The following is a 25,874-nucleotide window of genomic DNA, read 5'->3' on the forward strand; positions in this document are numbered from 1 at the left end:
ACATTCCTCAGAACAATTCCTGACCAACCTGGTTGTGGTGCATACGTTGGACTGCGGGTGGCGGGCACCAACAGCCTGATCGATCAGACCATCAATCAGGAGGCCTGGTCTGGGACCGGGCCTCCGGGGCGGTGACCTCCGGAAGTGACTCCAGGTATACGCAAGGTGTTGTTGTTGTATTTTATTGTATTGTTGATATTGCTGTTGTTGTTAATGATGATGATGATGATGTTATTGTTGTTGATGTTGGTGGTGGTGGTGGTGTTGATGCGGCTTCTTGAGGTAGGTATTGATCCTGCCACTGTCTTCGTTCCCCCTCCCTTCCACTCCCTCTCTCTCTCCCCTGCTGCCTCTAAATACCTAGCCCACAGTTGTGGGTCGCATCCTGGGAAGAAATGTGGAAATAAATGCTATAAAATACCGACACAATGGAAATGTAAACATATATGCAGTATAATGTGATCCTTTATTGACAACGTTTCGCCCACACAGTGGGCTTTTTCAAGTCACAAACAGATCTGTAGATGAATGGTTCAAAGAACCGACATGTTGTTAAATTAGACACATGTGCAACTCTTGGGTATCTTTACTGAGGAAACGTTTCGCCACACAGTGGCTTCATCAGTCCATACAAAGGATAAACTTGAAGAACAGGAGGAGAATGAGGTAATCAGTCCCTCAGCCTTGAGTCGATGTGGTCAGTCCATCAATCTTGAATAGAATACGGCATAGGAGCGGAGAAGCAGCTTATAAACCGTATGGCAGGAGAGGTGCAGCAGTCGTAGGTTACCTGGAGGTTATTCCGGGGATCAACGCCCCCGCGGCCCGGTCCACGACCAGGCCTCCCGATGGATCAGGGCCTGATCAACTAGGCTGTTACTGCTGGCCGCACGCAGTCCGACGTACGAGCCACAGCCCGGCTGATCCGGCACTGACTTTAGGTATCTGTCCAGCTCTCTCTTGAAGGCAGCCAGGGGTTTATTGGCAATTCCCCTAATGCTTGATGGGAGGCTGTTGAACAGTTTTGGGCCCCGGACACTTATGGTGTTTTCTCTTAGTGTACCAATGGCGCCCCTACTTTTTATTGGCGGCATTTTGCATCGCCTGCCCAGTCTTTTACTTTCGTAGGGAGTGATTTCTGTGTGCAGATTTGGGACCATTCCTTCCAAGATTTTCCAAGTGTAGATTATGATATATCTCTCCCTCCTGCGTTCCAACGAGTACAAGTCAAGTGCTTTCAAGCGTTCCCAGTAGTTAAGGTGCTTGACAGAACTTATACGTGCAGTAAAAGATCTCTGTACACTCTCTAGATCTGCGATTTCACCTGCTTTGTATGGAGATGTTAATGTACAGCAGTATTCCAGCCTAGAGAGAACAAGTGATTTGAAAAGGATCATCATGGGCTTGGCATCTCTCGTTTTGAAAGTTTTCATTATCCATCCTATCATTTTCTTTGCACGTGCGATCGTGGCACTGTTGTGATCCTTGAAAGTGAGATCCTCAGACATTACTACTCCCAGGTCCCTTACATTATTTTTCCGCTCTATTGTATGGCCGGAGTCAGTAGTATACTCTGTTCTAGTTATTATCTCCTCCAGTTTTCCATAACGGAGTAGTTGGAATTTGTCCTCATTGAACATCATATTGTTTACCGTTGCCCACTGGAAAACTTTGTTTATATCTTCTTGGAGGTAGGTGGTGTCACATTTGTCCAAAGTGGAAGTTGGTCGTGCCCAAGGGTTAGGCAGACAACAGTGACCACTGAGTGACGCTGAACCTGACAACAGAAGATTCAGTGTACTGAAAGTGTGTAAGAGGAAGAAAGGTTCACACGCTGCCAAACGGTCACCTGGTGAAAGACGGCCACCTGGTGTAATACAGTCACCTGGTGTAATACGCTCATCTGATGTAATACGGTCACCTGGTGTAATACGGTCACCTGGTGTAATACGGTCACCTGGTGTAATACGGTCACCTGGTGTAATACGGTCACCTGGTGTAATACGATCACCTGGTGTTATACGGTCACCTGGTGTAATACAGTCACCTGGCGTAATACGGTCACCTGGTGTAATACGGTCACCTGGTGTAAGACGGTAACCTGGTGTAATACGATCACCTGGTGTAATACGGTCACCTGGTGTAATACGATCACCTGGTGTAAGAGTGTTGTTGGACGGTCACCTGGTGTAAGACGGTCACCTGGTGTAATACGGTCACCTGGTGTAAGAGTGTTGTTGGACGGTCACCTGGTGTAATAAGTTCATCTGGTGTAATACGGTCACCTGGTGTAAGAGTGTTGTTGGACGGTCACCTGGTGTAAGAGTGTTGGTGGACGGTCACCTGGTGTAAGACGGTAACCTGGTGTAAGACGGTCACTTGGTGTAATACAGTCACCTGGTGTAAGACGGTAACCTGGTATAAGGCGGTAACCTGGTGTAAGACTGTCACCTGGTGTAATACGGTCACCTGGTGTAAGACGGTCACCTGGTGTAAGATAGTAACCTGGTTTAAGACGGTCACCTGGTGTAAGACGGTCACCTGGTGTAAGACGGTCACCTGGTGTAAGACGGTCACCAGGTGTAAGACGGTCACCTGGTGTAAGACGGTCACCTGGTGTAAGACGGTCACCTGGTGTAAGACGGTCACCTGGTGTAATACGGTCACCTGGTGTAAGACGGTCACCTGGTGTAAGACGGTCACCTGGTGTAAGACGGTCACCTGGTGTAAGACAGTCACCTGGTGTAAGACGGCCACCTGGTGTAAGACGGTCACCTGGTGTAAGACGGTCACCTGGTGTAAGACGGTCACCTGGTGCAAGACGGTCACCAGGTGTAAGACGGTCACCTGGTGTAAGACGGTCACCTGGTGTAAGACGGTCACCTGGTGTAAGACGGTCACCTGGTGTAAGACGGTCACCAGGTGTAAGACAGTCACCTGGTGTAAGACGGTCACCTGGTGTAAGACGGTCACCAGGTGTAAGACGGTCACCTGGTGTAAGACGGTCACCTGGTGTAAGACGGTCACCTGGTTTAAGACGGTCACCTGGTGTAAGACGGTCACCAGGTGTAAGACGGTCACCTGGTGTAAGACGGTCACCTGGTGTAAGACGGTCACCTGGTTTAAGACGGTCACCAGGTGTAAGACGGTCACCTGGTGTAAGACGGTCACCTGGTGTAAGACGGTCACCTGGTGTAAGATGGTCACCTGGTGTAAGACGGTCACCTGGTGTAAGATGGTCACCTGGTGTAAGACGGTCACCAGGTGTAAGACGGTCACCTGGTGTAAGACGGTCACCTGGTGTAAGACGGTCACCTGGTGTAAGATGGTCACCTGGTGTAAGACGGTCACCTGGTGTAAGACGGTCACCTGGTTCGCAGATTTGTAGACTTTTAAATGAGACAATTAAGGCTTTAACAGGTTGGAAAATGGCGCTAATTACGGTCGCTCCAACCCCTCCCAGCACTCTTCAACCCCTCCCAACACTCTTCAACCCCTCCCAGCACTCTTCAACCCCTCCCAGCACTCTTCAACCCCTCCCAGCACTCTTCAACCCCTCCCAGCACTCTTCAACCCCTCCCAGCACTCTTCAACCCCTCCCAGCACTCTTCAACCCCTCCCAACACTCTTCAACCCCTCCCAGCACTCTTCAACCCCTCCCAGCACTCTTCAACCCCTCCCAACACTCTTCAACCCCTCCCAGCACTCTTTAACCCCTCCCAGCACTCTTCAACCCCTCCCAGCACTCTTCAACCCCTCCCAACACTCTTCAACCCCTCCCAACACTCTTCAACCCCTCCCAGCTCTCTCCAACCCCTCCCAACACTCTTCAACCCCTCCCAGCACTCTCCAACCCCTCCCAGCACTCTTCAACCCCTCCCAACACTCTTCAACCCCTCCCAACACTCTTCAACCCCTCCCAACACTTAACCCCTCCCAACACTCTTCAACCCCTCCCAGCACTCTTCAACCCCTCCCAGCACTCTTCAACCCCTCCCAACACTCTTCAACCCCTCTCCAACCCCTCCCAGCACTCTCCAACCCCTCCCAACACTCTTCAACCCCTCCCAGCACTCTTCAATCCCTCCAACACTCTTCAACCCCTCCCAGCATTCTCCAACCCCTCCCAACACTCTTCAACCCCTCCCAACACTCTCCAACCCCTCCCAACACTCTCAACCCCTCCCAACACTCTCCAACCCCTCCCAACACTCTTCAACCCCTCCCAACACTCTCCAACCCCTCCCAACACTCTTCAACCCCTCCCAACACTCTCCAACCCCTCCCAGCACTCTTCAACCCCTCCCAACACTTTCCAACCCCTCCCAACACTCTCCAACCCCTCCCAGCACTCTTCAACCCCTCCCAACACTTTCCAACCCCTCCCAACACTCTCCAACCCCTCCCAACACTCTTCAACCCCTCCCAACACTCTTCAACCTCTCCCCCTACCTTCCTCGGCATTAGACATTCATAAACAGGAACACAAACAGACACATTAACAACAACAAACACATGCCGACAAAACAAACACATTTCTTGCTGTCTCTCACTTCTTTTTATTTTTGTAACTAATTTTCAAGTGAGTCGTAACTTGGGCCATAACTGCACTCATTATCTTGGCCCTTTTCCCCCCTCACCCCTCAAACACACTATTCCCACCTCATCTCCCCCAGTCCCTTATCTTCTCGACCCCCCCTCATCTTCCCCACACCCTCATCTCTTCCACACCCTCATCTCCCCACACCTAATCCTCTACACCCTCATTCCTTCATCCCCGTTACTCTCATCTCCTCCTTCTTCCTTATCTCCCCCAGCCTTATCCCCTACCCCCTAATTTCCCAAAACATTAGCCAGCCCACCTGGCGGGCCACACCTCCTTGGGGCGGGGCCACCGCCTGGTCCTAGCCAGTCAGGACTTTTAATCTGTGTTTACCTGGCAGCTGGACCAATCAAGGATCGCGATTTGTGTTTACCTGCCCACTGCAGCCTATCAGGGCCCTAGCTGTGTGTTTACCTGGTTGGCAAAGCCAATCAGAGGGGTGAGGATAATTTGGCAGCCTGGCCGCCTCCATCAGAGGCAAGGCGCCGCCGCCTAACATTATAGTTTTTCTGCTGGACTTAAAGAAAGGAAAGTACAGTGTGTGTGGTATATTACCTGTAATAACGTGCGTAGTGGCTGTTGTGTGCCGCATGGTGTTTGTCAGGGAGTGATTATGGTTACTTTGAATCCACACCACCACCACCACAACTACCAATCATCATCATCACTACCATTATAATCATCATCACCACCACACTCACCACTTCCATTACACCACCACCACAATTATCACTATCACTAACACAACCAATCATCACCATCACTACCTATCACCACCACTACCACCACAATCACCACCAACACCAGGTGAACCAGCCTAACATTGCCGCATCGCAGTAGTATTCTTAAAAATATTCAGTATCATGTTTCTTCTCAGTGGGAACTTCCCAGATTCACTTCCTTCTGGGTTCTGTCTCACAAAGAGCAAATTAAAAAGAGCTAGTCTTTATTTCTTATCGACTAATGGTGGATAAAAGTTTCTTAATGTTCATCTTTGTTAAAGTCTCCCTCAACAATGTTAACAGTCTATGTTCACTCATCTCCTTTATTAGTCTATACAGTATTTCCTATGGAAATACAGTATTTCCAATGGATGCATGTACCTACGTATGCTCTTGCTTATGTACATGTGTACGTATGTACGGATGTATACACGTGCACATGTATACGTCTGCCTGTTATACAGTACAAGCATTATCATCATTATATATTTTTTAAAAGTCAATAATTTTCTACTAAAAGGTCAATTAAACCAATTTCAATAATGCTAATGGGTTTATTTTGATACTGTTTTACGTTGATTAATATTTGGTATGACCAGTCCTAGCATCCATAAGTAGGGGGGAAATGGTATGGTGATACCGACAAGATGTGGAAAAAGACACTTATGTACAGTTCAGGACATTTATTAAAGGAAACGTTTCGCCACGAGTGGCTTCTTCAGTCCTAATACAGAGAAAACTAAGAAAACATTTATATATATAGTGGCAGGAGTCAGGTGAGGTGACGCGTGGGTAGAGGTGGTGGTAGTGGTAGTAGTAGCAGTAGTAGTAGTAGTAATGGAACTAAGGAGGTGAGGCAAGAGAGGGACCTGCTGGCATCAAGGAACACCAGTTCCCAGGATGCCAGCAGGTCCCTCTCTTGCCTCACCGCCTTAGTTCCATTACTACTACTACTACTACCACCTCTACCCACGCGTCACCTCACCTGACTCCTGCCACTATATATATAAATGTTTTCTTAGTTTTCTCTGTATTAGGACTGAAGAAGCCACTCGTGGCGAAACGTTTCCTTTAATAAATGTCCTGAACTGTACATAAATGTCTTTTTCCACATCCATAAGTACTTTAACACGTGTGGACATAACAATGATCAAAGTTTAGCATAATTCCTTGATTCTGGTAGAATGAAACCAAACCTTAATAAGGTGTAATGGAAACTTTATGTATTTTATCCTTTAATACAGACCATAAACTCTCAACAGGGTTCATGTAGCGGAAATTTCTAGCCGTTGGGAGAAGCTCAACGCCATTTTGTGCACACCACGTCTTGACTGATTTTGCCTTGTAACATGGGATTGAGTCTTGTTAGAATATTCAACGTCCATCACCATACCGATCCCTTACTTGAGGCAGTGACTGGCGCTGTAGTACTTCTATATACCTGGTTCATGGTACCCTCAACAATGTGCAAACTATTTGTTCCATGAACGGAAATGGATCTCCACACAATGATTTTCTGAGGAAATTTGAGTCTTCTTCAGACATTCAGGCATAAATTTCTCACCTGAGCTCCCTCTTAGTCAGAAAACTGTCATCAAACACTACAATAGTTGATTCATCAGAGACCACCACCTGCAGCAGTAGAAAAGATACCAGAAGTGGTGGAACAACCAGTGAAGTTGAGTGGCAATCTTAACACCACCTGAAAAAAATTGAAAAGACAACAGAAGCTGAATGGTAATCTTATTTTTTTCAAATAAAATTCTCATTTTACTAATAATTAATATTCTTTTAAGAACAACAAATGAACTGAATAGCTAAATGTAATTCTTACCTGCTGTCATTGTTCAGAAGTCCATTCAATGTTATTCTTACCCCAGACTAAAAGTTTCCGTATCATGGGTTTAAGTCGCAGCTTCTTTCTGGGACGATATACTTTCAATCCACTTTCCAAAAGCCTCTCATAAACTGTCCTTCAGGCAAGACTAACACCTGCTGCTGCTGGGTCAGAGCAATTCTTCCTGCAAGATGCTCTAGTGTTGTTAAGAGCCATTCGTATTATTTTTCTGTCTAATCTCGGTATTGTTTTCAGTTTTCTACCATATCTTCCCACCCTTTTCGAGTTTAAATCTTGATCATAATTCAATTTCTTAATTTTACTGACCGTTTGAGTTGAAACACCAAGTTTTACTGCTATTTCTGTTTCAATGTAACATTACTCAATAAAACGATTGTCTGTCCCTCTTTGCCAGGTCTCAAACTACTACTTTTACCCATTTCTGCTGACTTTCTTTCTAACCATTAAACCAAGAAAAAACAAAAGTCACTTTTAGTAGCAAGTACAAACATAAAATACAAACTAATGGAATTATCACAGTCAATAAGAAACAGAAAACAAGCTTTGTGCACCAAATCAGGACGGCAAAGAATTATGCCGAACCTTGATGGCTGGAATGATGCCCACACGTGTTAAAGCACTTATGGATGCTAGGCTGGTCAAACCAAATATTAATCAGTGTAAAAGGTTGACCTGTACTGGTGTATCAAAATAAATCCACTAGCAGTTACTGAAATTGGTTTAATTGACCTTTCAGTATAAAAATATAGAATTTATTATAAATTTAAAATAATAATGCCAGTACTGTAGGAAGTGAAACGTATGACGGCGTTTCTGTCCGACTTGGACCATTAGTCATACTTGTTAATGGTCCAAGTCTGACCAAAAGTCGCCATAAGTTTCGGTCTCCCATGTGCGAGTTATCTGTGTAATGCTTCACAAAAATATGATGAAATCCAGAGTGAAAGTATTGATGTCGAGATTTGTTATATCAATAAAGCACAAATACTCCATTCAGAAGGCAATAGTTAGGCAGAATGTTTGTTGACAGTGAAGGTATCAACACAGTTCATGATGACAAGTATAGACAAATATAGAGCTTCAGACTGCAAGCAGTTTGAACAAACAGAAGATGACATGGAAAATATAGAGACACGCAGACATTGCATGGAAAACATCGGCTCATAAAGACTTGGAGAACACTTGAAAAAATTAATGAATTTGCTACTGGGATAATCAGCGCCTTGAGAAGGACGCAAATATAATAAAGATACTCAGTGAAATCAATGAGCCAGCGACCTCTCAAAGATCACCTTCATCATCATTCAAGGTCAAGAGAGGTGCAAGTTAATTTTTTGATTGCTCTGTTGAATACATTGTCTTCAGTCCTTTAGTACAGAAAGTAGACATATTTGTGCACAAACCTATTTAATCAAAAAAAAAAAAAAATCATCAGAGCTGCAGTTTGCCAGTGTGTTTTGTTTCTAACATTCCTTCCACTCATCTACAATACCTTAATTATTGACTTGATATTTAAACATTCCGCACAATATTAATATACACACTAACACTAACAACACAATATTAATATACACACTAACACTAACAACACAATACTAATATACACACTAACACTAACAACACAATATTAATATACACACTAACACTAACAAAATATTAATATACACACTAACACTAACAACACAATATTAATATACACACTAACACTAACAACACAATATTAATATACACACTAACACTAACAACACAATATTAATATACACACTAACACTAACAACACAATATTAATATACACACTAACACTAACAACACAGTACTAATATACACACTAACACTAACAACACAGTACTAATATACACACTAACACTAACAACACAGTACTAATATACACACTAACACTAACAACACAGTACTAATATACACACTAACACTAACAACACAATATTAATATACACACTAACACTAACAACACAGTACTAATATACACACTAACACTAACAACACAATATTAATATACACACTAACACTAACAACACAGTACTAATATACACACTAACACTAACAACACAGTACTAATATACACAGGAGGCCTGGTCACAGACCGGGCCGCGGGGGCGTTGACCCCCGAAACTCTCTCCAGGTAAACTCCAGGTAAACACACTAACACTAACAACACAATATTAATATACACACTAACACTAACAACACAGTACTAATACACACACTAACAACACAGTACTAATATACACACTAACACTAACAACACAGTACTAATATACACACTAACACTAACAAGAAAGTACTAATATACACACTAACACTAACAAGAAAGTACTAATATACACACTAACACTAACAAGAAAGTACTAATATACACACTAACACTAACAACACACTACTCTTTAAAATACTGCATTTTTGACCACGCTTTAAAAAACTTTAATAAAAGATAAAGAACTAAATTACTGTAAGTGTTCGTACCAAAACCAAAATCAGTAATAACTTTGGAGTTAAGGTGCCAGGTGGTCAGCTCGAAGCTTGGAAACTAATAACTACAGCGGTTAAGTCGAGAGTTATCCAGGGATTTACTAGCCACAACCCTGCATAATGTTGACACTACAATGATAACAGTTTGTTCACTCATAATGTTGACACTACAATGATAACAGTGTTTGTTCACTCATAATGTTGACACTACAATGATAACAGTGTTTGTTCACTCATAACGTTGACACTACAATGATAACAGTGTTTGTTCACTCATAATGTTGACACTACAATGATAACAGTTTGTTCAATCACAATGTTGACATTACAATGATAACAGTTTGTTCACTCATAATGTTGACACTACAATGATAACAGTGTTTGTTCACTCATAATGTTGACACTACAATGATAACAGTTTGTTCACTCATAATGTTGACACTATAATGATAACAGTTTGTTCAATCATAATGTTGACATTACAATGATAACAGTTTGTTCAATCATAATGTTGACATTACAATGATAACAGTTTGTTCACTCATAATGTTGACACTACAATGATAAGTTTGTTCACTCATAATGTTGACACTACAATGATAACAGTTTGTTCACTCATAATGTTGACACTATAATGATAACAGTTTGTTCAATCATAATGTTGACATTACAATGATAACAGTGTTTGTTCACTCATAATGTTGACACTACAACAATGATAACTGTTTGTTCACTCAATGTTCACAACACTCTGGTAAGTCTGAAAGTATTATATTATTGGTCCTTAGTAAGACGCTTTTTTCTCTACCCATCTACTGTGTGTGTGTGTGTGTGTGTGTGTGTGTGTGTGTACTCACCTAGTTGTGGTTGCAGGGGTCGAGAGTCAGTTCCTGGCCCCGCCTCTTCACTGTGTGAGTGTGTGTGTATGTGTCTCAGAGAGAGAGAAAGAGGGGGGGGGGAAGGGAAAAGTGTATAAGGGAGGAGCTGGAGTCGTAGTGGTGATAATGTTATTTGGTTGCGTCTGGCCAGCATCAACCCTCCCTCACAGTGACACCACTACACCACCATCCCTCCACCACCACCATCCTTCCACAACCACTATCCGTCCGCTACCACCATCCCTCCACCACTATCCCTCCACTACCACCATCCCTTCATCACCACTACCACCCCCCACCACAACTACCACCATCCCTCAACCACCACCATCCCTCAACCACCACTATCCCTCCACCACCACCTTCCCTCCACTACCACCATCCCTCCACCACCACTATCTCACCACCACCATCACTACCACTACTATTCATCCACTACCACCACTACCATTCCTACACCAATGCCGCCACCACCAACACATACACACACACACACACACACACACACACACAGAAGGGACTCCAGAAAGACGGAGAGGTGGGGCACACCACCAAGTGCTGGACACAGTGCACACAACCGAGGAAGAAGTGAAGAGGCTTCTGAGTGAGCTAGATACCTCAAAGGCAATGGGGCCAGATAACATCTCCCCATGGGTATTGAGAGAGGGAGCAGAGGCGCTATGTGTACCCCTAACAACAATATTCAATACATCTATCGAAACAGGGAGATTGCCTGAGGCATGGAAGACAGCAAATGTAGTCCCAATCTTTAAAAAAGGAGACAGACATGAAGCATTAAACTACAGACCAGTGTCACTGACATGTATAGTATGCAAAATCATGGAGAAGATTATCAGGAGAAGAGTGGTGGAACACCTAGAAAGGAATGATCTCATCAACAGCAGCCAGCATGGTTTCAGGGACGGGAAATCCTGTGTCACAAACCTACTGGAGTTCTATGACATGGTGACAGCAGTAAGACAAGAGAGAGAGGGGTGGGTGGATTGCATTTTCTTGGACTGCAAGAAGGCGTTTGACACAGTTCCACACAAGAGATTGGTGCAAAAACTGGAGGACCAAGCAGGGATAACAGGGAAGGCACTACAATGGATCAGGGAATACTTGTCAGGAAGACAGCAGCGAGTCATGGTACGTGGCGAGGTGTCAGAGTGGGCACCTGTGACCAGCGGGGTCCCGCAGGGGTCAGTCCTAGGACCAGTGCTGTTTCTGGTATTTGTGAACGACATGACGGAAGGAATAGACTCTGAGGTGTCCCTGTTTGCAGATGACGTGAAGTTGATGAGAAGAATACACTCGATCGAAGACCAGGCAGAACTACAAAGGGATCTGGACAGGCTGCAGAACTGGTCCAGCAATTGGCTCCTGGAGTTCAATCCCACCAAGTGCAAAGTCATGAAGATTGGGGAAGGGCAAAGAAGGCCGCAGACGGAGTACAGTCTAGGGGGTCAGAGACTACAAACCTCACTCAAGGAAAAAGATCTTGGGGTGAGTATAACACCAGGCACATCTCCTGAAGCGCACATCAACCAAATAACTGCTGCAGCATATGGGCGCCTAGCAAACCTCAGAACAGCATTCCGACATCTTAATAAGGAATCGTTCAGGACCCTGTACACCGTATACGTTAGGCCCATATTGGAGTATGCGGCACCAGTTTGGAACCCACACCTAGCCAAGCACGTAAAGAAACTAGAGAAAGTGCAAAGGTTTGCAACAAGACTAGTCCCAGAGCTAAGAGGTATGTCCTACGAGGAGAGGTTAAGGGAAATCAACCTGACGACACTGGAGGACAGGAGAGATAGGGGGGACATGATAACGACATACAAAATACTGAGAGGAATTGACAAGGTGGACAAAAACAGGATGTTCCAGAGATTGGACACAGTAACAAGGGGACACAGTTGGAAGCTAAAGACACAGATGAATCACAGGGATGTTAGGAAGTATTTCTTCAGCCACAGAGTAGTCAGTAAGTGGAATAGTTTGGGAAGCGATGTAGTGGAGGCAGGATCCATACATAGCTTTAAGCAGAGGTACGATAAAGCTCACGGCTCAGGGAGAGTGACCTAGTAGCGATCAGTGAAGAGGCGGGGCCAGGAGCTCGGACTCGACCCCCGCAACCTCAACTAGGTGAGTACAACTAGGTGAGTACACACACACACACACACACACACACACACACACACAATTAGGTGGCGAGGTGTCAGAGTGGGCACCTGTGACCAGCGGGGTCCCGCAGGGGTCAGTCCTAGGACCAGTGCTGTTTCTGGTATTTGTGAACGACATGACGGAAGGAATAGACTCTGAGGTGTCCCTGTTTGCAGATGACGTGAAGTTGATGAGAAGAATTCACTCGATCGAAGACCAGGCAGAACTACAAAGGGATCTGGACAGGCTGCATACCTGGTCCAGCAATTGGCTCCTGGAGTTCAATCCCACCAAGTGCAAAGTCATGAAGATTGGGGAAGGGCAAAGAAGACCGCAGACGGAGTACATTCTAGGGGGCCAGAGACTACAAACCTCACTCAAGGAAAAAGATCTTGGGGTGAGTATAACACCAGGCACATCTCCTGAAGCGCACATCAACCAAATAACTGCTGCAGCATATGGGCGCCTGGCAAACCTCAGAACAGCATTCCGACATCTTAATAAGGAATCATTCAGGACCCTGTACACCGTGTACGTTAGGCCCATATTGGAGTATGCGGCACCAGTTTGGAACCCACACCTAGCCAAGCACGTGAAGAAACTAGAGAAAGTGCAAAGCTTTGCAACAAGACTAGTCCCAGAGCTAAGAGGTATATCCTACGAGGAGAGGTTAAGGGAAATCAACCTGACGACACGAGAGATAGGGGGGACATGATAACGACATACAAAATACTGAGAGGAATTGACAAGGTGGACAAAGACAGGATGTTCCAGAGATTGGACACAATAACAAGGGGACACAGTAGGAAGCTGAAGACACAGATGAATCACAGGGATGTTAGGAAGTATTTCTTCAGCCACAGAGTAGTCAGTAAGTGGAATAGTTTGGGAAGCGATGTAGTGGAGGCAGGATCCATACATAGCTTTAAGCAGAGGTATGATAAGCTCACGGCTCAGGGAGAGTGACCTAGTAGCGATCAGTGAAGAGGCGGGGCCAGGAGCTCGGACTCGACCCCCGCAACCTCAACTAGGTGAGTACAACTAGGTGAGTACACACCGGGCATATCTCCTGAAGCGCACATCAACCAAATAACTGCTGCAGCATATGGGCGCCTAGCAAACTAAGAACAGTATTCCGACATCTTAATAAGGAATCGTTCAGGACCCTGTACACCGTGTACGTTAGGCTCATATAGGAGTATGCAGCATCACTTTGGAACCTACACCTAGCCAAGCACGTCAGGAAACTAGAGAAAGTGTAAAAGTTTGCAACAAGATTAGTGCCAGATTATTATTATAATCAAGGGGGAAGCGCTAAACCCGGAGGATTATACAGCGCCTGGGGGGGAATGTGGAAGGCATTCAGGCTTAATTCGGGTAACTGGAGCACAGATCCAATTCCCTAAATCAAGAGCTCCTCACCAACATCAAGGAACCTTCCTTGAGGGGATTAGTGCCAGAGCTAAGGGGTATGTCCTACGAGGAGATGTTAAGGGAAATCGACCTGACGACACTGGAGGACAGGAGAGATAGGGGGGATATGATAACGGCATATAAAATACTGAGAGGAATCGACAAGGTGGACAGAGACAGGATGTTCCAGAGATGGGACACAGCAACAAGGGGTCACAGTTGAAAGTTGAAGACTCAGATGAATCACAAGGATGTTAGGAAGTATTTCTTCAGCCACAGAGTTGTCTGGAAGTGGAATAGTCTGGGAAGTGATGTAGTGGAGGCAGGATCCATATATAGCTTTAAGAAGAGGTATGATAAAGCTCATGAAGCAAGAAGAGTGACCTAGCAGCGGCCAGCGAAGAGGCGGGGTCAGGAGCTGTGAATCGACCCTTGCAACCACAACTAGGTGAGTGCATACACAAACTTCCTCTTATCAGTCACTGAACACAATTCTCCCAAAAGAAGGCAGGAGAATTTAAATGAAGAGAAGAGGAGGAAGAGGGAAGTGGGAGAATGAAGAAGATAAAGATGAGAGGAGGAAAAGAGTCTGGGACGTAGAAAGTTGCGAAACAAATACAAGGAGCGTGAAGGAATGGGAATTTGAGGTAAGGAAGGAGGGAGAGGGAGGGAAGGAATGGTAAGGAAGGATAAGGAAGGACAGGTAAGGAAGGGTAGGGAAAGAAGGATAGGAAGGAAGGACAGGTAAGGAAGGATAGGGAAGGAGAGGTAAGGAAGGATAGCGAAGGAAGGATAGGAAGGAAGGGCAGGTAAGGAAGGATAGGGAAGGAAGGATAGGTAAGGAATGATAGGGAAGGAAGGAAGGAAAGATAAGGAAGGATAAGTAAGAAAGGAGAGGGAAGGAAGGGAGGGAAGAAAGGAGAGAAGGAAGCAGAGGTAAAGAAGGATAGAGATGGAGACAGGGAAGCAACGAAAGTAAGGAAGGATGGGGAAGACAGCGAGGGAGGAAAATAAAGTTTGACTTACTCTGACTCTTTGCTAATAGGAATGTAAGCAATGTACAGTGTATCTCCCCTTCCCCCTCTCCTCAACTTTCCCCCTCCCCTCCTCTCTGCCTCTCCCATCCTCCCCTTTCCTCTTCCCCTCCTCTCCTTTCCTCTCCCCCTCCCCTCCTCTCTCTCCTGCCCAGAACGTGATACACGTCACTAGGAGTCACGTAACACATGTTTACAGAGAATCACCAACAGCTCCTCCCTGTACCTGTGTACTAACAGCTCCTCCTTGTACCTGTGTACTAAGACAGCTTCTCCCTGTACCTGTGTACTAACAGCTCCTCCTTGTGCCTGTGTACTAACACAGCTTCTCCTTGTACTTGTGTACTAACAGCTCCTCCTTGTACCTGTGTACTAACAGCTTCTCCTTGTACCTGTGTACTAACAGCTCCTCCTTTACCTGTGTACTAACACAGCTTCTCTCTATACCTGTGTACTAACAAAGCTTCTCCTTGTACCTGTGTACTAACAGCTCCTCCTTGTACCTGTGTACTAACAGCTTCTCCTTGTACCTGTGTACTAACAGCTCCTCCTTGTACCTGTGTACTAACACAGCTTCTCTCTGTACCTGTGTACTAACACAGCTTCTCCCTGTACCTGTGTACTTACACAGCTTCCCCCTGTACCTGTGTACTAACAGCTCCTCCTTGTACCTGTGTACTAAGACAGCTTCTCCCTGTACCTGTGTACTAACAGCTCCTCCTTGTACCTGTGTACTAACAGCTCCTCCTTGTACCTGTGTACTAACACAGCTTCTCCCTGTACCTGTGTACTAACAGCTTCTCCTTGTACCTGTGTACTAAAAGCTCCTCCTTGTACCTGTGTACTAACACAGCTTCTCTCTGTACCTGTGTACTAACACAGCTTCTTGTACCTGTGTACTAACAGCTCCTCCTTGTACCTGTGTACTAACAGCTTCTCCTTGTACCTGTGTACTAACAGCTCCTCCTTGTACCTGTGTACTAACACAGCTTCTCTCTGTACCTGTGTACTAACACAGCTTCTCCCTGTACCTGTGTACTTACACAGCTTCCCCCTGTACCTGTGTACTAACAGCTCCTCCTTGTACCTGTGTACTAAGACAGCTTCTCCCTGTACCTGTGTACTAACAGCTCCTCCTTGTACCTGTGTACTAACAGCTCCTCCTTGTACCTGTGTACTAACACAGCTTCTCCCTGTACCTGTGTACTAACAGCTTCTCCCTGTACCTGTGTACTAACACAGCTTCTCCCTGTACCTGTGTACTAACACAGCTTCTCCCTGTACCTGTGTACTAACAGCTCCTCCTTGTACCTGTGTACTAACAGCTCCTCCTTGTACCTGTGTACTAACACAGCTTCTCCCTGTACCTGTGTACTAACAGCTTCTCCTTGTACCTGTGTACTAACAGCTCCTCCTTGTACCTGTGTACTAACACAGCTTTTCCCTGTACCTGTGTACTAACAGCTTCTCCCTGTACCTGTGTACTAACAGCTTCTCCCTGTACCTGTATACTAACAGCTTCTCCCTGTAACTGTACTAACACAGCTTCCCCCTGTACCTGTGTACTAACAGCTCCTCCTTGTACCTGTGTACTAACAGCTCCTCCTTGTACCTGTGTACTAACACAGCTTCTCCCTGTACCTGTGTACTAACAGCTTCTCCTTGTACCTGTGTACTAACAGCTCCTCCTTGTACCTGTGTACTAACACAGCTTCTCTCTGTACCTGTGTACTAACACAGCTTCTCTCTGTACCTGTGTACTAACACAGCTTCTCCTTGTACCTGTGTACTAACAGCTCCTCCTTGTACCTGTGTACTAACAGCTTCTCCTTGTACCTGTGTACTAACAGCTCCTCCTTGTACCTGTGTACTAACACAGCTTCTCTCTGTACCTGTGTACTAACACAGCTTCTCCCTGTACCTGTGTACTTACACAGCTTCCCCCTGTACCTGTGTACTAACAGCTCCTCCTTGTACCTGTGTACTAAGACAGCTTCTCCCTGTACCTGTGTACTAACAGCTCCTCCTTGTACCTGTGTACTAACAGCTCCTCCTTGTACCTGTGTACTAACACAGCTTCTCCCTGTACCTGTGTACTAACAGCTTCTCCCTGTACCTGTGTACTAACACAGCTTCTCCCTGTACCTGTGTACTAACAGCTCCTCCTTGTACCTGTGTACTAACAGCTCCTCCTTGTACCTGTGTACTAACACAGCTTCTCCCTGTACCTGTGTACTAACAGCTTCTCCTTGTACCTGTGTACTAACAGCTCCTCCTTGTACCTGTGTACTAACACAGCTTTTCCCTGTACCTGTGTACCAACAGCTTCTCCCTGTACCTGTGTACTAACAGCTTCTCCCTGTACCTGTGTACTAACAGCTTCTCCCTGTAACTGTACTAACACAGCTTCTCCCTGTACCTGTGTACTAACACAGCTTCTCCCTGTACCTGTGTACTAACAGCTTCTCCCTGTACCTGTGTACTAACTCAGCTTCTCCCTGTACCTGTGTACTAACACAGCTTCTCCTTGTACCTAAGTACTAACACAACTTCTCCTTGTACCTAAGTACTAACACAGCTTCTCCTTGTACCTGTGTACTAACACAGCTTCTCCCTGTACCTGTGTACTAACAGCTTCTCCCTGTACCTGTGTACTAACAGCTTCTCCCTGTACCTGTGTACTAACAGCTCCTCCTTGTACCTGTGTACTAACAGCTCCTCCTTGTACCTGTGAACTAACACAGCTTCTCCCTGTACCTGTGTACTAACAGCTTCTCCTTGTACCTGTGTACTAACAGCTCCTCCTTGTACCTGTGTATTAACACAGCTTTTCCCTGTACCTGTGTACTAACACAGCTTTTCCCTGTACCTGTGTACTAACAGCTTCTCCCTGTACCTGTGTACTAACAGCTTCTCCCTGTACCTGTGTACTAACAGCTTCTCCCTGTAACTGTGTACTAACACAGCTTCTCCCTGTACCTGTGTACTAACAGCTCCTCCTTGTACCTGTGTACTAACACAGCTTCTCCCTGTACCTGTGTACTAACAGCTTCTCCTTGTACCTGTGTACTAAGACAGCTTCTCCCTGTACCTGTGTACTAACAGCTCCTCCTTGTACCTGTGTACTAACAGCTCCTCCTTGTACGTGTGTATTAACACAGCTTCTCCCTGTACCTGTGTACTAACAGCTTCTCCTTGTACCTGTGTACTAACAGCTCCTCCTTGTACCTGTGTACTAACACAGCTTTTCCCTGTACCTGTGTACTAACAGCTTCTCCCTGTACCTATGTACTAACAGCTTCTCCCTGTACCTGTGTACTAACAGCTTCTCCCTGTACCTGTGTACTAACAGCTTCCCCCTGTAACTGTACTAATACAGCTTCTCCCTGTACCTGTGTACTAACACAGCTTCTCCCTGTACCTGTGTACTAACAGCTTCTCCCTGTACCTGTGTACTAACTCAGCTTCTCCCTGTACCTGTGTACTAACACAACTTCTCCTTGTACCTAAGTACTAATACAGCTTCTCCTTGTACCTGTGTACTAACACAGCTTATCCCTGTACCTGTGTACTAACACAGCTTATCCCTGTACCTGTGTACTAACAGCTTCTCCCTGTACCTGTGTACTAACACAGCTTCTCCCTGTACCTGTGTACTAACAGCTCCTCCTTGTACCTGTGTACTAACACAGCTTATCCCTGTACCTGTGTACTAACAGCTTCTCCCTGTACCTGTGTACTAACAGTTTCTCCCTGTACCTGTGTACTAAGACAGCTTCTCCCTGTACCTGTGTACTAACACAGCTTCTCCCTGTACCTGTGTACTAAGACAGCTTCTCCCTGTACCTGTGTACTAACACAGCTTCTCCCTGTACCTGTGTACTAAGACAGCTTCTCCCTGTACCTGTGTACTAACACAGCTTCTCCCTGTACCTGTGTACTAACACAGCTTCTCCCTGTACCTGTGTACTAAGACAGCTTCTCCCTGTACCTGTGTACTAACACAGCTTCTCCCTGTACCTGTGTACTAACACAGCTTCTCCCTGTACCTGTGTACTAACACAGCTTCTCCCTGTACCTGTGTACTAACACAGCTTCTCCCTGTACCTGTGTACTAACACAGCTTCTCCCTGTACCTGTGTACTAACACAGCTTCTCCCTGTACCTGTGTACTAACACAGCTTCTCCCTGTACCTGTGTACTAACACAGCTTCTCCCTGTACCTGTGTACTAACACAGCTTCTCCCTGTACCTGTGTACTAACACAGCTTCTCCCTGTACCTGTGTACTAACACAGCTTCTCCCTGTACCTGTGTACTAACACAGCTTCTCCCTGTACCTGTGTACTAACACAGTTTCCCCTGTATTTGTGTATTAACACAGTCAATAGCATGTCTGTGATGTTTAACATGACAGAGTATTATTAGTGTCGACAATTCTAACATTTCTTTTGTGTTCTTTAATTCTGTCAGAAAGAGAGCGGCCAGTATCTCCAAAGTACTGAAGAAGACAAGAGGGGCAGGAAGTGGAGTAGACTCCGGAAGCATCAATAGCAGGAGGAGAGGTACGAACTAGATTACTACGAAGGTTGTTAGTTTGAGTAAATGTAAGTGTGATGTCTAAGGAACGGAGAGAGTTGTTGAGACTAGAAAGACTGGAAATATAGGGAAGGCAAAGAACAGGAAATTTCACAGGAGTAGAGAGTCTGGGAAAGAAGAAAGTCCGTTTAGTGCTTGAGAAGGCAGAGTTCATGAAATCGGAAGGGTAGACAAGACGAGAGAACGCACTGCGAATAGTGGATATTTCCAAGTCAAAGAACTGAGGGTCACAAATGCAGAGGGCACAGAGAAAGAGAAATTAGAACACCTTTCTTGATAGAGGGGGCATGGTAAGAAAAGTAGTGAATGTATATGCCTCTGTTCACAGGCTTACGATAGACGGAAAAATAAAAGCCTGTAGCCGAGCGATGGACATGTACATCAAGGAAAGAATGAAAAGAGTTAGATTCCCATTCAGTTGTGAACTTGATGAAAGGAGCCAGAGGAAAGGGCACACACCAATGGTAGGAAGGAGAACAGTTCCAAATAAAGGCTAACAAGAACATGGGATAAAGGAAGGCCCACAGAGACACCGAAGGTTTGAGAATAAAATCTGCCTTAAAAGGAAAAGGAGTTAAGAGTCCACACAAAGGGGATTATTATTATTATAATCAAGGGGGAAGCGCTAAACCCGGAGGATTATACAGCGCCTGGGGGGGGGATGTGGAAGGCATTCAGGCTTAATTCGGGGAACTGGAGCACAGATCCAATTCCCTAAATCAAGAGCCCCTCACCAACATCAAGGAACCTTCCTTGAGGGGTCACACAAAGGGGAAAGAGATCAAGAAAAACATCGTAGGTATAAGATGACGTAACCACCATATGGCCTTAACTCTGAGAAAAATTAAGAACATCATCAAAAAGAACATTAGTGAAGAGGGACTCAATGTCAAGATTTAGGATTTTACAGGTCAGGAGAAGGTGAACATGTTCGATGAAGTCTTGAGTGACGGAAGTGAACAGGAGAAAAAGTACCAAGAAAGGGAATAAGTGTTTTGGCCATCCAAGAGACAAGAGATTTTGAGAGGCTTTGTCTCTGTAGATACCACCCTTTCTCATTATACTGTCAAATGCTCCAAATTTCAGAACACTCATTACTTGACCAGATCTTTTCCTTTCCTCTCCCTACCTCTTCTCATTTCCTATAATTTCTTTGTCTTCATTTCTTCTGCCTACGTGTGTTCTGTACTTCAATTTTTTTTACCCCTGTGTTTTTGGTCCTACCCAGTGCTCATTTTTCTTGTCCTTAGACTTATTCCACTTCTACTTCCACTACTATTACTACTATTTTTGCCTCGCTTCACTCCCCTTTCTGTCTCCTGTACCAATACCACTACTCCCCCTACTTACTGCCGCCATCACTACCAGCATTACCTCTACCACTACTTCTCCACTTCCCTCTTTCTTCCTCTCTTTGTCCCGTCCCTGTCCTCCTCTCCTCTATATACTGGTTCCCTCACCTCCGAGTCTTAGTGTGACTAGTCAATGGTCCAAATCAGACCCAAACGTCGTCATAAGTTTCTTTCTCTTATGTGCGGGTTATTTGTGTACTTGTAACCAAGCCTAAGCCTGGCTACTACATCAGTCAGTCTGTTCACATTACAAGTTGCTCTATAAATACGAGAATTATAATTGGTTAACTTTGTCTAAGATGCTTTGTATCAAACTGCCTGAAGTCTGAAGTGATCCTCTCGTTCTTAGTCTCGTTTTTATGCGATTAATCGATGTGTGGCTATGGACGGGATAGGTTAGGGCGGGGGAAGACATGGGAGAAAGGTCTTTAATGGGCAGGTTAGTTTCAGGTGGGCCGTAGGTGGGTGGTCACGGGCAGGTTAGGGCAGCAGTAGGTGGGTGGTGGGCGTAGATGGGCGGTGTTGCGCATCTCCGCTGTCATTTGAAACTGATATATTTACGTTCTGAGTGTTGCCATCGCGCCAGTCTGGATTTAGTAGTGTCAGGTCTGATTTCAAACTCTGTGGTACACTTTATGTGTCCCAGACAACACAGACACTTTGTTAAGTGTTATGTTACACACTTTAGTGAGCCCCAGAAAACTTACACACTTTTTAAGTAACTTGTGACACTTTAGTGGGCCTTAGACAACACAAACGCTCACACACACATTATATAATATATATATATATATATATATATATATATATATATATATATGTCGTGCCGAATATGTAAAACTGGTCAATTAGCAAGAACTCATTTAAAATTAAGTCCTTTCTGAAATTTTCTCTTTTACGTTTAAAGATATATTTTTTGATTAATGTTAATGTAAAAATTTTTAATTTTGCACCAAAAGAATCTTAGAAAACTTACCTAACCTTATTATAACAAGAGCAATTTATTTTACCTTAACCCAACTAAATATATTTTAGATATGTTTACTGTAATTTAATACTAAACAAACACAGTGAAATATATTTTTTTCGTTAGGTTCAGAATGATTTTGGCGAAATTACTGCATACACAAATTTTCGCTTGTCCTATATGGCAAGTTGAGTGTTGCTTTTTAAGCCAAGATCGCAAGTTCTGCCTATTCGGCACGACATATATATATATATATATATATATATATATATATATATATATATATATATATATATATATATATACATATATATATATATATATATATATAGGCAAAATTTGCGATCTTGGCTTAAATAGCAAGGTTCATCTTGCCATATAGGACAAGTGAAAATTTGTGTATGCAATAATTTCGCCAAAATCATTTTTTAACCTAACGAAAAATATATATTTGATTGTGTTTGTTTAGTACTAAATTACTGTAAACGTATTTAAAATATATTTAGTTGGGTTAGTCTAAAATAAATTGTACTTGTTATAATAAGGTTAGGTAAGTTTTCTAAGATTCTTTTGGTGCAAAATTAATTTTTTTTACATTAACATTAATGAAAAAAATATATCTTTAAACGTATAAGAGAAAATTTTAGAAAAGACTTAATTTTAAATGAGTTCTTGCTAATTGACCAGTTTTACATATTCGGCACGACATACATATATATATGTCGTGCCGAATAGGCAGAACTTGCGATCTTGGCTTAAATAGCAACGCTCATCTTGCCATATAGGATAAGTGAAAATTTGTGTATGCAATAATTTCGCCAAAATCATTCTGAACCTAACGAAAAAAATATATTTCACTGTTTGTTTAGTATTAAATTATTGTAAACAAATCTAAAATATATTTAGTTGGGTTAGGCTAAAATAAATTCTTCTTGTTATAATAAGGTTAGGTAAGTTTTCTAAGTTCCTTTTGGTGCAAAATTATAAATTTTTGCATCAACATTAATGAAAAAAATATATCTTTAAACGTGTAAGAGAAAATTTTAGAAAGGACTTAATTTTAAATGAGCTCTTGCTAATTGACCAGTTTTACATATTCGGCACACACACACACACACAAATATATATATATATATATATATATATATATATATATATATATATATATATATATATATATATATATATGCAATAAGATCACAGTAAACAGGTGATTTCAGAATATGCAAAACAACCACCGTGAAAGAATAGAGAAGTTCCAAGCGCATTCGTGACTACTCACATTATCAAGGAACAATATATATATATATATATATATATATACATATATGTCGTGCCGAATATGTAAAACTGGTCAATTAGCAAGAACTCGTTTAAAATTAAGTCCTTTCTAAAATTTTCTCTTATACGTTTAAAGATATATTTTTTTTATTAACGTTGATGTAAAAATTTATAATTTTGCACCAAAAGGAACTTAGAAAACTTATCTAACCTTATAATAACAAGCACAATTTTTTTAGCTTAACCCAACAAATTATATTTTAGATTTGTTAACAATAATTTAATACTAAACAAACACAGTTAGGTTCAGAATGATTTTGGCGAAATTATTGCATACACAAATTTTCACTTGTCCTATATGGCAAGATGAACGTTGCTATTTAAGCCAAGATCGCAAGTTCTGCCTATTCGGCACGACATATATATATATATATATATATATATATATATATATATATATATATATATATATATATATATATATATATAGTATATATATATATATATATATATATATATATATATATATGTCGTGCCGAATATGTAAAACTGGTCAATTAGCAAGAACTCATTTAAAATTAAGTCCTTTCTAAAAAATTTTCTTATACGTTTAAAGATATATTTTTTTTCATTAATGTTAATGTAAAAATTTTTAATTTTGCACCAAAAGAATCTTAGAAAACTTACCTAACCTTATTATAACAAGAGCAATTTATTTTAACCTAACCCAACTAAATATATTTTAGATTTGTTTACAATAATTTAATACTAAACAAGCACAGTGAAATATATTTTTTTCGTTAGGTTCAGAATGATTTTGGCAAAATTACTGCATACACAAATTTTCGCTTGTCCTATATGGCAAGATGAGCGTTGCTATTTAAGCAAAGATCGCAATTTCTGCCTATTCGGCACGACATATATATATGTACATATATATATATATATATATATATATATATATATATATATATATATATATATATATATATATATATATAGATATATATATATATATATACACATATATATACATATATTTATATATATATATATATATATATATATATATATATATATATATATATTATTTTTTTTATTTATTATCACACTGGCCGATTCCCACCAAGGCAGGGTGGCCCGAAAAAGAAAAACTTTCACCATCATTCACTCCATCACTGTCTTGCCAGAAGGGTGCTTTACACTACAGTTTTTAAACTGTATATAATATATATATATATATATATATATATATATATATATATATATATATATATATATATATATATATATATATTATATACATATATATATATATTTATATACATATATATATATATATATATATATTTATATACATATATATATATTATATACATATATATATACATATATATATTTATATATGTATATATTTGTATATATATATATATTTACATATATATATATATATATATATATATATATATATATATATATATATATATATATATATATATATATATATAGATAGATATTAGGTATTAGGTAGATGGCGAGAATATTTTGAGGAACTTTTAAATGTTAAGGAAGAAACAGAGGCAGTAATTTCATGCACTGGTCAGGGAGGTATACCATCTTTTAGGAGTGAAGAAGAGCAGAATGTAAGTGTGGGGGAGGTACGTGAGGCATTACGTAGAATGAAAGGGGGTAAAGCAGCTGGAACTGATGGGATCATGACAGAAATGTTAAAAGCAGGGGGGGATATAGTGTTGGAGTGGTTGGTACTTTTGTTTAATAAATGTATGAAAGAGGGGAAGGTACCTAGGGATTGGCGGAGAGCATGTATAGTCCCTTTATATAAAGGGAAAGGGGACAAAAGAGACTGTAAAAATTATAGAGGAATAAGTTTACTGAGTATACCAGGAAAAGTGTACGGTAGGGTTATAATTGAAAGAATTAGAGGTAAGACAGAATGTAGGATTGCGGATGAGCAGGGAGGTTTCAGAGTGGGTAGGGGATGTGTAGATCAAGTGTTTACATTGAAGCATATATGTGAACAGTATTTAGATAAAGGTAGGGAAGTTTTTATTGCATTTATGGATTTAGAAAAGGCATATGATAGAGTGGATAGAGGAGCAATGTGGCAGATGTTGCAAGTATATGGAATAGGTGGTAAGTTATTAAATGCTGTAGAGTTTTTATAAGGATAGTGAGGCTCAGGTTAGGGTGTGTAGAAGAGAGGGAGAATACTTCCCGGTAAAAGTAGGTCTTAGACAGGGATGTGTAATGTCACCATGGTTGTTTAATATATTTATAGATGGGGTTGTAAAGGAAGTAAATGCTAGGGTGTTCGGGAGAGGGGTGGGATTAAATTTTGGGGAATCAAATTCAAAATGGGAATTGACACAGTTACTTTTTGCTGATGATACTGTGCTTATGGGAGATTCTAAAGAAAAATTGCAAAGGTTAGTGGATGAGTTTGGGAATGTGTGTAAAGGTAGAAAGTTGAAAGTGAACATAGAAAAGAGTA

At 42.4% G+C, this 25,874-nt stretch overlaps 1 long non-coding RNA gene across 4 annotated transcripts in view; it reads right to left on the reverse strand.

The window, feature by feature from the left end:
- Positions 1–6,364: 6,364 nt before the first annotated feature.
- Positions 6,365–25,874, reverse strand: part of LOC138853667 (uncharacterized) — a 60,419-nt gene continuing 40,909 nt past the window's right edge. For 2 of the 4 annotated variants that reach the window (XR_011392836.1, XR_011392834.1), the window contains exons 3-4: positions 7,160–7,346; positions 6,365–7,027 (exon numbers count right to left, since the gene is read on the reverse strand). This is a non-coding gene — a long non-coding RNA (uncharacterized lncRNA). The remainder of the gene's footprint in view (positions 7,028–7,159; positions 7,347–25,874) is intronic. The other 2 variants (XR_011392835.1, XR_011392837.1) reach the window with 1 other exon arrangement.

Source organism: Cherax quadricarinatus, chromosome 37 (genome assembly GCF_038502225.1).
Source record: "Cherax quadricarinatus isolate ZL_2023a chromosome 37, ASM3850222v1, whole genome shotgun sequence".
Taxonomy (NCBI): Eukaryota; Metazoa; Arthropoda; class Malacostraca; order Decapoda; family Parastacidae; genus Cherax; species Cherax quadricarinatus.